Here is a 14,368-nt window from a genome sequence, read left to right as displayed (position 1 = left end):
AGGGGAGAAATGTAGTTAAGACTATTGGAGTTTTATAGCCAAACATTTCTTCTCATATTCTACCAATTGTCATCTTATCATATGGGCTGGGGATGTGACTTGGTTGGTAGAGTACCTAGCATACTTAAAGCTCTGGGATCCATCCAGCAGTGCTAATATGGAGTATGGGTGGTGCCCTCCTGTAATCTCAGTGCTTTGAAGGTAAGAAGCAGGAGGATCAGATGCTCAAAGTTATCTTCGGGTATATATTGAATTCCAAGCCAGCTAGCCTGGGCTACATGAGACCCCTGTCTTAACACACGAACACCAACACCACCAACAAAAAGCCATCATTTCATTATATGGCTACATCTGCCTACAAAGGAAGCTGGAAAAGGTGTGGCCAGGAAGAAGAGGCAAGCATGGCTGAAGTGAGCAGCTAATGTCTGCTACAGGTGCTCTGGTGTGTGAGGATGGTGAGAAATGACCAAGCTGTGAGGTTTTAGTAAAGGTAGAAGTACCAGAATCTGTTGATTCCAGGGTATCTGCCTTGAATAATTGGGAAGAATAGAGTAACCATATAAGATGGTAGATGATGAAAACTCATGTAGTTTTGAGATGATTGTAAACTATGCACATGGAGACATCAAACAGACAGTTAAATAAACAAGTTTACATCTCAAAGGTATATTCAAAACTGGATATGTAAGAGTACAGACCTTTGAGACAGTGACAGTTGTTAAAGCCACTAGACTCTCTCTAAACATGAACTTACATTCCTAACATTGAATTTTATTCATTCTGCAAAGTACATTTTCTCATGCCTTTGAAATGGAATGCATTTTCCAACACTCGGTGGACTCTTCCATTGTTGTGATTGGTAGCATCTTCTTTGTCAGTGGCATTAGATCTAGTGATGTGTCTTATAATAATGGTACCCCAGGTTCAATAAAATATAATAGCAGTTAACAGCTGATAATATGGAATACTGAGTACTGAACACCAGGTACCCCGTCAGTCCATCCTATGACTATGTTTATATGTAGCTATAATATAGAAAGGTGAAAAGTGGTGGTTGAGGAGATAGCTCAATAGCTAAAGAATTGAGTTCTATCCCCTGAAACCAACATGAAAAAAAGCCAGATGTGGTGGTATATGCTTACAATGGTGGCAATGGGGAGATGGACATAGATGAATCTCTGGGGCTCACTGGCCAACCAGTGTAGCTTTCTTGTCAAGTTCCAGGTCAGTGAGAAACCCTGTCTCCAGTGGGGAGCTGGAGAGATGGCTCAGTGATTAAGAACACTGGCTTCTCTTTCAGAAGACCCAAGTTAATTTCCAACATCCACACCAGTAGTTCATAACCACCTGTAACTCCAACTCCAGGGGATCTGAAACACCCTTCTGGCTTCCAACAGGACTCCCACACATGTGTCACACACACACACACACACACACAAATCAAAATTTAAAAATTAGAGGAGAAGGACAAGAAGGAGGAAGAGGAGGAAAAGGAGGAGGAAGAGGAAGAAGACGAGGAAGGGGAGTAAGAGGAGGAGAAGGAGGAGGAGGAGGAGGAGGAGGAGGAGGAGGAGGAGGAGGAGGAGATCTCCAGAGGATCGAAACTCAAGGTTGTCTACTGGTTTCCATATCAAAATACACACACACACACACACACACACACACACACACACACATACACACACACACACTCTACATGTGTAACTCCTACAGAAAGGCTAAGAACAGTCATGAGGGCCCTATCATGTAGATCTAAATTTTGACTCTCAAATGAAAAAAAATCACAGAACCCTGACTAAATGCTTAACCTATTTATCTAAAATGTAATGACAGTAGTACCCAACTTAAGGCTGATTCCAAGGATTACAAGAGCTATTATGGGTGATAAGAGGAGTGATTAGTAAATAATAAATAATGAATGATAGCCATTGGTTAAAATGTGAAAACTGATATATGCATACAAACAATAAGTAGATATGGATCTCTCTATACCTTACTGAATGTGTTTTGTACATCAGAACAAAAGAGTGATCTTTTTTTGTTTTGTTTTGTTTTAGACAGGGCCTCTTGTAGCTCAACCTGGAATATCTGATCCTCCTGCCTCCAAAATGCTGGGGTTAGATGTAGGCCTCTGCCTTGTGTAGTTTTATGGGGATTCTTGGGATGGCTTTGTGTGTGCTACCAACTACCTGAGCTATAGGTACAACCCGAATTCTGTCTTCTAATAAGAATAGGAGAATTAGGACCACCATTATGCATTGAAGCATTTTTGTTGGAAATAAATGCTTCAGCTGGCTTTTGATTAGTATTAAGACAACAATACCAATTTTTTTTTTTTACTTTTGTTGTTTTTTGTTTTGTTTTGTTTTTTGAGACAGCAATTTACTTTGCAGCTCTGGCTGACTTTGAACTCAGAGATCTATTTGTCTTTGCTTCCCAAGTTCTGGGATTAAAGACAAGGCCATCTTTTAATCTTTCAATGCCTTTAATATTTAAAATGGGTTCTTTTAAGACAACAAATAGTAGGTATTTTCTTTTAATCCCATCTGACTAGCTCCTTCCTTCTCTTTCTCCTGGTTCCTGTTCCAGCTCCCACCCCATCATCTAGCTTGCATGGTCTCTCTTTTTTTTGTGCTGGAGATGCCATACATTGTAAGTCTTGGTTCTGTCGCTGGTGTATTTGGACTACTGACGCTTCAAGTGACTATCAATATAGCTGTATTTCTGTCTCCCATGTTTGTTATTCCTTTCTGTTCATTGACCTTGTTCTTTGATCTCTTCTACTCTTTTTCAGCCCCTTCTAGTGTTAATTGAACATTTTATATGGTTCCATTTTCTCTCCTTTCTTAGCATGTCAGTTATACTTAAAAAGAATAATCTCCAAAGGAGGAGCTCATGAGCTCCATCTCAGTTGAGAAGCTATTGGCAGTTGTTAGCTTCCAAAGGGAGAAAAGTTTTTTTAAAAGGGTGTGATTCCTGGATGGACCTACATCTAGGGTTATATAGTCACTCCAAATTGGATTTGATGGGTTATTTTAAGAAAAAGAAAAAAAGAGGTCAGGAAGTTGGGAGGGTGTGTCAAGGTGAAGTTGTATATGTGAGAGGAGTTAGCTGGAGGAGTGGGGATGATTATGATCAAAATGCATTATATGAAATCCTCAGTGTTATGAAAGTTTTAAAGAATAAATAATAATGCCATTTAAAAAAAATTCCCCAACCAGGTGTTGTGTAACAGTTTCTTCCAAGACTGAAACATTCCATCCATTAATTTAAACAAGATATTAAATAACTCAAAATAGCTTCGCTTCAGGAAGTCCCTGAAACTGACCAGATTCACGAGGCCAAAGTAAAAGCTGACATCCCCCTCAGACTAGGAAGCTGGCCTGCAAATAAGACTCTCAAAGTATAAAAAAACAAAACAAAACGAAAAACAAGAAACAAAAGAACCCTGCAAATAAGACCCTGAGACCAGACCAGCCTAGAAGAGCTTTAGAACAACTGAGGCATCTGGAAAGAAAACTTTCCAACTTGTTGAGCTGCCTGCAGGCTGTGCAGTGTGCACCAGGATCTCAGCTTTGTGAGTTGTCACCCATGCTGAGTGGGTTTTGGTGGTGCAGCTATCTTCGAGTCATTTCTGTTGCTATAAGTAACCCCTTACCCATATTCCTGTAGGTAACTGTAATAAAACTCATTTGTTCACCAAATTGGACTTCAGCGGTATCCATACTTTGCTCTGTCCTGGGTTCCCTATCTGGGTAAGTAGACATGTGCATTTTGTCTCCCCAGGACACAACACCACACCACACAACACCACAACACCAGGGATGATGACATATTCCTGTCTCAACTACTTGAGTGACTCATATAGGAAGATTCTCTTGGGCCCAGTGAGTTTGGGGCAAGCCTGGCAAAATAGGGAGACTCTTAGAAACAAACCCCAATGAGTTTGTAATATATATTTACAGCTAATCTGAGTCTACTTCCAAATAACTATACTGGTTTCAGGTATTCAAGAAATTTCTGACAGAATATTCCTGAATCCCTGCTCCCATTTCTCATGACATGCCTGTGATTCTTTTTAGTTATCCATCAGCAATAGCCACTGAATATTCTTTCACTCTTATGATTTTGAGCAAACTACTATTAGGTCAGTCAAGGAGAAATACCACCGATTTTATCCTACCTCCATTTATTTCTTTTCTGACCCTCCTCTCACTGGAGAGCTGAGTTTCTGACCTATATAATTGAAGAACTTATTTGAACATTTATTTCTAGATAATTCTACCAGCCACAGAGCTTTGAGAAAAAATATTTATTTCTCCTTCACATTTAAAGAGTAATTTGGCCAGGCAGTGGTAGCGCACACCTTTAGTCCCAGCACTTAGGAGGCAGAGGCAGGTGGATTTCTGAGTTCAAGGCCAGCCTGGTCTACAGAGTTCCAGGACAGCCAGGGCTACACAGAGAAATCCTGTCTCGAAAAACCAATAACAAACAAACAAACAAACAAAAGAGTAATTTGGTTGGATACAGAATTCTAGTTTGTGTGCCCACCCCAGCACTTTAAAGATTTCATTCTACTGTCATGTGCAAGGGTTCCAAAGAGAAACCTAATGTCATCTTTCCTCTTGTTTCTTCCAAAAATTTCTTCAGTGAATATGATATTTGATATTATGTGATTGCATATGATACCAATTTGGGGGAGCATTTATTCTGCTTACTGTTTTCTGACTTGGATTTGCAGTTGGTGTCTGTCGTTATTAATTTGGGGAAATTCAGCCTGGCAATGGTGGTGCATATCTTTAATCCTAGGAGACAGAGGCCAGCCTGGTCTATAGTGCGAGTTCTAGGACAGCTAGGGCTACATAATAGAGAGAGACTCTGTCTCCAAAAAAGGCCTGGAGAGTTCAGGGCTATACTGACTCAGAACAAAACCAAATAAAACTGGGGCATTCAGGACTAGAGAGGTCGCTCAGGAGTTAGAGCACTGGCTGCTCTTGCTGTGGTCCCAGCAAGTACATGGCAGCTCACAAGTCCAGTTCTCTTCACAACTACTGTTCCTACAACTCTGGCCTCTATAACTCCTGTTTCAGGGCTTTGATTCCTTCTTCCAGCCTCTTTCAGCACCAGGCACATGTGGTGTGTATACATTCCTACATACATCAAGGCAAACACATATTCACATCAAAGGAAAGTAAATAAATTAAAGTTAAATTCTCCGCCATTATTATAGTAAATATTTCTTCTGTTCCTTTCATTTCAGTTCCATTTTTGTGTGTCTGTGCATAGGTGTTTTACCTACATGTATGCCTGTGTGAGGGTGTTGGATCCCCTGGAACTGGTGTTACAGACAGTTGTGAGCTGCTATATAGGTGCTAGGAATTGAACTCAGGTCCTCTGGAAGAGCAGCCAGTGCTCTTAACTACTGAGACATCTCTCTAGACCCCAATTCCTCCCTCCTTCCTTTCCTCCCTGCCTCCTTCCCTCCCTTCCTCCCTCCCTCCCCCCCTCCTTCCCCTTCCTCCCTTTCTTTCTTTTTTTCATTAACATTTTAGAGGTTTCTATTGGCATATGTTCATGTTCTCTGACATTTTCCCTGACTTCACACACCAGGCTGTAGTTGAACCTCTCAAAGGTGCTCTTGATTTCCGTGGTGGCTGTTTAGAATTTGTGATGTGCAGGGGGATTGAATCTAAGGCCTTGTTCATACTATGTCTATAGCTTATGACTGTCCTACGTCTGTAGCCCCCATTTCTTTTTCTTTTTTTTTTTTGGTTTGTTTTTTTGAGACAGGGTTTCTCTGTGTAGCCCTGGCTGTCCTGGAACTCACTCGGTAGACTAGGCTAGCCTTGAACTCTCGAACTCAGAAATCCGCCTGCCTCTGCCTCCCAAGTGCTGGGATTAAAGGCGTGTGCCACCACCGCCCGGCTGTAGCCCCCATTTTGATTTCTAACATTTTTTATTTGTTCTTAGAGTTTGTCTTATTTGGAATGCATCCCAGTTTTTTTTTATTATTATTAAATCCCTTAGTATATTGTAGTGGTTTTAAATTCCTGCTGATGTGACCAGTATCTCTCCAATAACTGAATGAGCTTCTGAGGCTTAGCTCTTCAAACTATTTAAAGTTTTTTCTCAGTGTCCTCTTAATGTTCTTGTCAACAGGTAGGCATGAGATAAAGGGTAAACATTGCTAGCATGGTTGAATCTTCACTGATGTGGCTGTGATGTTGAAAAGAGGAGAAAGATACTACAGTCTTATACATTAAGTGTCAGTCTTTTAGTGAGTTTGTGCGGCTGGATGGCTGGATTGGGGATTTGGCTTATGTTCCGTACTCTCCCACCCATCTACATTGGCAGGCTGGAGAGGGCTGAAGTCTGGTATTCCTTTCCCCTGTGTCGAAGGTTAGAGGTCCTCCAGTTTGATTAGAACCATACCTAAGGTGGTTAGACTTTGGTAAAATACTTTTCCTTGCAGACATGCTTTTGTTGAGAACAAAATCCTCTAAGAGTATTTCAAAATAGTTCCTTCTCCTATCTGGTTGAGAAATAGGCAATAATCTCCTAAAACATGCTCAAAGGTACACCCTCAGAACCTGGAAAGTTCCTGCAGGTAGAACTCACAAAATTGTATAGAATCCCCTATCAGCGAGTACTTTTTACTCTCAGGTTTGTCCATGCACACTTTCAATTAGAATTTAACCATACCTACCCTAGTTCTGGCCCTAGCTGGCAGGCTTCTATTCCAAACTTCTGCTTTGGTTAACTGTGATTTTTCTAAACTTCTCATGCTTCTCTCTCTCTCTCTCTCTCTCTCTCTCTCTCTCTCTCTCTCTCTCTGTGTGTGTGTGTGTGTGTGTCTGTGTGTGTCTGTGTGTGTCTGTGTCTGTGTTGCGGGGGGAGGGGGTTGGGTAGCACTTTCAACCTTGTGACCTCAATTTTCTGATTGCTCTAAGAGGAGTTGTTGATTTTAAGGTTATTTGCTTTTCTGTTATTGTAAGGTCAGCAATGATGATTCCTGAGGTCCTCATGTGCTGGGTTAAAAACTGGAAGTCAGCATTTTCTTATCATAGCAAAAAGATTAAATAACATACTAAATATTTATCAGTAAAGGACTGGTTATCCAGTTGAGCATTTACTCAGTGTGATACTGTTGATTAAAACTAGTTAGTTCTAAATATCAAGATGTGGGAAGATGTATACAACATTTTAAAATTTTCTAAAAGTTACTGGAGAAGATAGAGAACATGCTGACATTTGTTCAACACTCTGGAAATGAAGCAGTGCTCATGTGAAAAATAGATAGTCATAGATATCAAAAGATAGACTATGAGATCTTTGAAGATTAGGAAAAAAACACATATATAACAGATTATAGCAGTTGTGTTTCAGCACTGTGAAAAATATTTTTGTCTTTCAATTTTTCCCAACTTAACCCAGCTGTGGCAAGGCATGCCTGTAATGTCAGGGTTTAAGAGGTGAAGGCAGGAGTAGTTAGTGATCCAAGGTCAGCCTCTGCTCCATAGCAAATTTGACATCAGCCTTGGTTACATTCGGCCTTATCTCAAAAACAAAGCAAACAAGAACTTCAAATGTTTTTAATTTTGTTATCTTATTTTAAGAATTGACTTTTAGAAAAATTGCTCATTCAAATAAATCTGAAAGGAAATACGTTAAGGTGACAGTAGCTGTTGATTTTGGTGGTAGAATACAATACAGTTTCTCCTCTACTGGCCAGACATTTTTGTAAGGTCATCATATTCTGTTAAATTGTTTGTGTGTGATGCATAGGAGAGTTTTGTTTGCTTTGAGCTTCTGGTGTCCGGATGTTATAATGGAAAGCCCTTTTCCAGAACACTGCTTGTTGCATTGCCATTTGTAGCACATGTTTAAAAGCTGTCATATGTCACTCTTTCAATATGCACTTCTATGTTTGTTGAAGGACTTGACCGAGGAAAGGCTGGCTGAGCGCTTAAGCCAACTGAGAGTGAGTAGCTAGCCTCCTACAGCAGCACCTCCTGTAAACAACCAGATGGGCTGGCAGCAAGGGCAGAGCTGCCATGTCTGCTGTTGTACCCCACTCACCCCTCAAAAAAAGCAAGAGGTCCTGGAATGAACTGAAAAGTGCAAAGGAGACCGTTTATGCTAGACAGCTGACAAGTAGCCACTCCTGTTTTCCCAAAAATATATTTTTTTAAAGACTGGGTTTCTCTGTTCCCTGGCTCTCCTGGAACTTGATCTGTAGACCAAGCTGGCCTCAAGGTCACTGAGATGTGTCTGCCTCTGCCTCCTGAGTGCTGGGATTAAAGGCATGCACCACTACCACCACTACTACCACTGCTTGGCCTGAAATCTTTCAAAGAGTAAGGGACAAAAGACACTTAAGAGCCAAGAAAGAATGTCAGTTTTTGCAATAAAACATGCAATGTTTACAATACAAAAATAAGCGTATACCCAAATCCTACTAGTGTCAATTGAAAGGAAAAATGGGCTTATTTGAATCAGCAAAAAGTTCTGAATTGCGGGATGTCTTTAATAGGATAATCACTCTATGACCACACTCTCAAACATACAAATGTGGTTAATAAATAATGTCCTAGAAATAGAACTCATACTTCAGTAGCCTGCCATGGAATTATCTGGGAAGCATCTCTGTTAGTTGAATTCTTAGTACTGCCAGTCTTAATTCTAGAAAGTTCTGTAGAAAATGGAGCATTCATGTCATTGCTGTGTTATTTACAAAAGCTTTAAAGAAGCTGTTTCAATTACTGAGAACAATTTTGGAGTTCAAAATCTTAACAGATCTTTAAAAATTTTTCCAAACAATTCTATTAAGAAACTAGATTGTAAAATATAAAATCCCTTATAATTTTGTTTATGCTGTGAATTTCAATAGTGCTCCTTTTTTTTGTGAAAAAGTTTATGTTTATTTTATGCGTGTATTTTGCCTGTATGTGCTCTGTGTGAATGCCTGGTGCCTATGTCGGAAGAGGACATTGGATCCCCTGGAATCAATCGCTACAATAGTTGCTGCCACGTGGGTACTAGGAAGTGAATCTGAGTCCTCAGTAAGCGTACCAAGTGTTCTAATGCTAAGCCATTTCTTCAGCCCCAGTCTTTCTCATTTCCTGAATGACAAAGCCAGTGGAAAGATCAAAACAATGGTCCTATAGAATATCATGTGTTGATGTGAAAATGATTAAAAGAGTCATGTTGTGTACAATAAACTTAGGCTTATATTTTCAACAGGGAAGACATGGAAAATTAAGAATATTCCAGACAAGTAACTGAGCTACATACAACCCTGTGAGGAGCTGGAGTTACTAAACCACGCTAGGGTCAGGAATAGGTATAATCTGTGTAACAATATGATACTCCCTCTTAGACTAAAGAACTCTGTACTTCTTAGAGCTATACAGAATTATGTTTTGCTTACAAGAAAAACAAAACGATCTAATTATTTTACACTGTGCTCATTTGCACAAAGAACACAAAATCAATCCTTTCGAATTTTAAGCAGAACATCCAAAGATCCCCATAATCTAAAGCAAAAGAGTCTCCTGACACTTTGAATGAAGACCGTAGACACACTGGACAAATATTAACTAATGCTTCCTGTTGGGGGTGGGGTGAGTCAGCTCTGGGATTCAGCCAGCCTTTTCAGGTTTCAACTTTCGAATCTTGAATGCCTAGAGCTATCTAGTCTCTGGTGCTAACTGCATGATAGGCAAATACAGATAAATCTAACATAGAGAGCACAACTGGAAGTGCTCCTTCTTAAAGGAAGAAGATACTTATTATTAACAGTGGTATGGTGTTTATACCATTAACACCTGCTATAGAGTGGCAACAGTTTGAAAAGCGACTTTTTAGTGAAATAGCTATTTGTCACCTGTGCTTTTCCATGGGTTCCTATCTTTGGTGGTCTGGCCTGCTATCTTGTGATTCTTCTGTTTTCGTTCCTTGCCTGTGGACCCTTTTTGGGCATCCTGCAGAGCTATGCAGTTTTCTGCACAGGCTTGGGGCACTGATCTTTCACATTACCAGCTTGAAAACCAAGGCGAGCTGCTCATGATGGCCCAAACTTTTAATCCCAGCACTCAAGAGGCAGAGATTGATGGAGGTCTGTAAGTTTGAAACTAGTCTGGTCTACATAGTAAACTCCAGGACAGCTAGGGCTATGGACCCTGTCTGTCCATAGCCCTGAACAAACAGAAAAAAAGAAGAAATAAAATCAAGGTGAAAAATATTTCATCTTGATACATGTGTTTTGCCTTGTGGGTTTTTTTTTTGTTTTTTGGGTTTTTGTTGTTGTTGTTGTTTCTTTTTAAAGGTTGTTACAAACAACTTTGTGTTGTTTATTCACTGGAAGAAGCTATCACAAAAACATGCACAAACTACCTGAATTATGTTTCTTATTTCTATGACAAAGAGTTAGCAAAAACAGCTTAAGGAAGGAAGGATTTATTTTGGCTCACTGTTGTACTGTGTACCTATCATGATGCTTGAGGCAGCTTGAAGCATCCACACTCGGGATGCACAGGGAAATGGATGCTGGTGTCCCTGTCAGTGTCCTGTCATTCCCTCCCCCCCCCCCACCCACACACACCTTTCTTTCCTTCCTTGAGAGAGTTTTTCCCTCAGTAGCCTTAGCTGCCCTGGAACTCACTCTGTACACCAGGCTGGTCTGGATCTCAGAGATCTACCGCCTCGCCTCAGTCTCCTTACTGGGATCAAACGTGTGCGCCACCACTGCTAGGCTTGATTCATAGTTTCTAATGAGATAATAGGGGAAACTCTGGGCTTTGTGAAGTCTGACACAATCTAGAAAGCTTCCTGCAAGCTTTTCAAAGTTAAGATACAAAATACAAAAGAGGATATTTACAATGAGAAAAGGAATCACCACAAGTTACAAGTTGTAAATAGCTGAAAAAATTAAAAGAACACAAAATTTAGGAAGGGGAAAACATGGTTGATTAAAAATATTTTTCTTGTGAATAGTTTAGAAATTTTTGTTCAGTTTTACAACTTAATATCAAATATATTAAGATTTTATTATGAATTTTGAGACAACTGTCCAATTTCATTGACTTATTTAATAATCTTAAATATTCTTTGATTTAATAATCATCTTAAGCTGTCAGCTACGCCAGCATAGCTAACTGAGTTCCTTGGATCGGCAGAGGGCTGAGGGCGAGAGAAAGAAAGACAGAGAGTCATCTGGTAAAGAACCAAATGCTATATTTTCAACTGTGTAGACCCCTTTTATACTCCCCACAAAACAGGAACACAAACAGGAACAGGAATAAAAACAGGAACAAGGATCAAAACAGGAACAAGGATCAAAACAGGAATAAGGAGACACACTTGGCAGCTTATCACCTAAGTTTGGATTTCTCCTTGAGCAGTCTTCTCAGGGAAATGCATAGAGATGGAGGAGCGGGCATAACAGCACAGGTGCAGAGGATGGTGACTCACAATTCACCCTTTTTCTTTTAATTAGAGGAGACAGAGACCAGACCCTCAGTGAATATTGGGGATATTGTAATGACCTCCAGCCCCCTGCCGTTGTACAGTGAGGTGGTATGGTCATACCCATCCCGGTGTCTTTTTCCTGAGGAGGGGAACTGTATCAACACCAACTCCTATGCAGCCAGGCATGTCTCTCAGGGAAAACTCCCTTGCAGTCCCGGCTGCAGCTCGGGCCTAGATGAATGATTATGCTTTTTGTAGCATGGTCAGCCACACTTGGGCAGAGGGATCCCCTCGACCATGTAAAAGCACCAATCCTCGAACAATAGCTTGAGATTGTACCTGTTGTGCCCAAAGGCGGCACAGACACCCAAAAACAAGCATCAGCAAAATTAGGCTAAAACTGCCAAGGAAGTAACTCCAGCCCACTCTTTCACCAGCATTCCCACTTGAAGAAACATGCTCAAGATAGATGACCCATCAATGGGATAAACTCTGGTATTATTAACTAATACAATCTTATTAAAGAGCTGCCGAGTAAGATAATAATAAGTAGCATTCCAAGAGCCAGAAATCAACTGATTCAAATACTTAACAGAAAAGGAAGCATTAATTACATGCACAGGTGTAACACAAAATGGCATGAAGGAAGGGATCATAGCTAACAACATGTCTGGTGAATAACACAAAATCTACTTGTTCTTGAACCAAAGCAATTTGTTGATTTGAATCTAAAACAGCAATATGAAAATGAGACTGAATATCACTCTGAGAAACCAATGTATCTGTACCCTCCCCAAAAGTTCATTCAATGTCTGGGCAGTTTGTATGCTGCTGGATAAGGCGATGCCTGTGCCCACGGCGGTCCCTGCAGCAATGGCAATGGTGGCAATGATCCTGGCAGTAATTCCAAAATCTCTTTTCTGTCGCTTCTAGACGATAACTTCAGCCTCGTCAGATTCCACTGGTATCACCATAAGTCCACTCCAACAATTTGCCAAAAAACAAGACTCAGCAGAACAATTTAGTTGCCCCCCTCACTGGTCTGATTAAACAAAACAAAAGGAAAGGGGTCATATCAAGACAGGCATGGTGGCATCAAGGCTCACACTTATCAATATCGGTGGATTTTGGACCAGGCTCCATTGTTCCATTCCCTTTACCGGGCTCATCCACAGGGCGAACACAACGCTCGGGAATCCAAAGAGGCCCATCTGCATTTTTTGGAAAGACACAGACTGATCCTCTAATCCTTAATAACACTGGATCAGGGCCCTTCCAAACCCCAGATGTTAAATCTTTCCACCGAACCAACGCTTCCTTTACAGCCTTATTTGGTCTCCAATGGTGCTCGGCTGCAGATCTGCCATCACCATCCACCAAAAGAAAATTTAAAATATAAAGTATAATAGATAATTTATTATGTGGTACGATGCCATATTCATTCCTTTTTATTTTTTCTAAGTAATTTTTTATAGTGCTATGACAGCACTCTACTATAGCTTGTCCCTGGAGATTATATGGAATTCCAGTTTTATGGCTAATCTCATAATCTTTAAAAAATGTCTGAACTGAGGAACTAATATATGCTGGGCCATTGTCTGTCTTAATAGTTCTAGGAACTCCTGCATAGGCAAAGGCCACTAAACAGTGCACCTTAACATCCTTAGCCTTTTCTCCACTATGAGCCGAAGCAAAGATCAGGCCACTAAAGGTATCTACCGACACATGAACAAAGGATAACTTACCAAAACTATTTACATGGGTAACATCCATTTGCCAAACATCATTGGGCATGAGACCACGAGGATTAGCACCCAAGTTTGGAACATGAATAAATGGGGCACATGCTGAACACGAGGAACTAATCCTCAGAGCCTGCTCTCTGGAACAGCCAGTATGAAACTTTAGGCTCTGGGCATTAAGATGAAATTTGTCGTGCAATTGCTGAGCATGAGATACAGCAGAAAGGGAAGAATCTTCAGCAACAAGCATGCATCTCATGTGCTGATCTGCCAAGGAATTCCCCTCACTAAGGGGACCTGGGAGGCCTGTATGACTTCATATATGTCCAACATACATGGGATTATTCCTCTGCCATAAAAGCCTCTGTGCTTTATTCAAAACAAAGGCTACAGTAGAATGGGGATCGATAAAAGGAGCAGTTTCTAAATTTTTTATGATATTCGCCACATAAATACTATCAGTAAAGATATTTAAGGGTTCAGTAAACAAATTCAAAGCTAAACAAAGGGCTTCTAATTCTATCTGTTGAGCAGAGGCCCTGGAAATAAAAACCTTTTCTACTATTTTATCAGAAACGACCACAGCCATTCCCGAAGAAGATCCATCAGTGAAAACTACTCTGGCATTAGGAATTGGGTCCCTACATACTATCTTAGGAAAACAAACAGGGTGCATTTTAAAAAATTGGACCCTTTTATCCAGAGGATAATGATTATCAAACTGTGCCGAGGTATAGCAAGCAAACATTCCCCAGCCTTCATCATCACTAATTAGATAACTTAATTGCTCCTTGGTATAGGGAAGAATAATTTTTCTAATTCTAAGGCCAAAATACTGTTTGGATACCCCCTCTGCCTTCAACAGTAATTGTAAAATCAAGGTAGGATAACCTGAAACAATCCTGAGAGGAGAAGCTGGTGAATGAATCCAATAAAGAGGGGCCCCCTGCCATAATAATGCAGTGGGAGCAAATTGAGATGGGAAAACCAGCAGCCACAAATCTTGATGATAATCTATACGTTGTAACATAGTAGAGGATAAGGCTTCTTGAAAGGTTGGTAAAGCAGCTCTGGCTTCCTTACTAAGGACCCTCTCAGAGGTAGGGTCGGCATCCCCTTGCAAAATATTCAAACAAAGGCTTAAGTTCCCCTGAAGA

General features: G+C 40.5%; 1 long non-coding RNA gene across 1 annotated transcript in view; it reads left to right on the top strand.

Annotated features, from left to right (window-relative positions):
- The window catches only part of LOC114628071, a 28,078-nt gene extending 15,530 nt beyond the window's left edge, over nt 1-12,548 (top strand). Inside the window, exon 5 of the long non-coding RNA XR_003712442.1 lies at nt 12,403-12,548. This is a non-coding gene — a long non-coding RNA (uncharacterized LOC114628071). The remainder of the gene's footprint in view (nt 1-12,402) is intronic.
- The last annotated feature ends 1,820 nt before the right edge of the window (nt 12,549-14,368 follow it).

This window comes from Grammomys surdaster, unplaced genomic scaffold, assembly GCF_004785775.1.
Source record: "Grammomys surdaster isolate TR1022 unplaced genomic scaffold, NIH_TR_1.0 263, whole genome shotgun sequence".
Taxonomy (NCBI): domain Eukaryota; kingdom Metazoa; phylum Chordata; class Mammalia; order Rodentia; family Muridae; genus Grammomys; species Grammomys surdaster.
The sequence above is the reverse complement of the archived record's forward strand: the minus strand, read 5'-3'. Positions and strand labels throughout refer to the sequence as shown.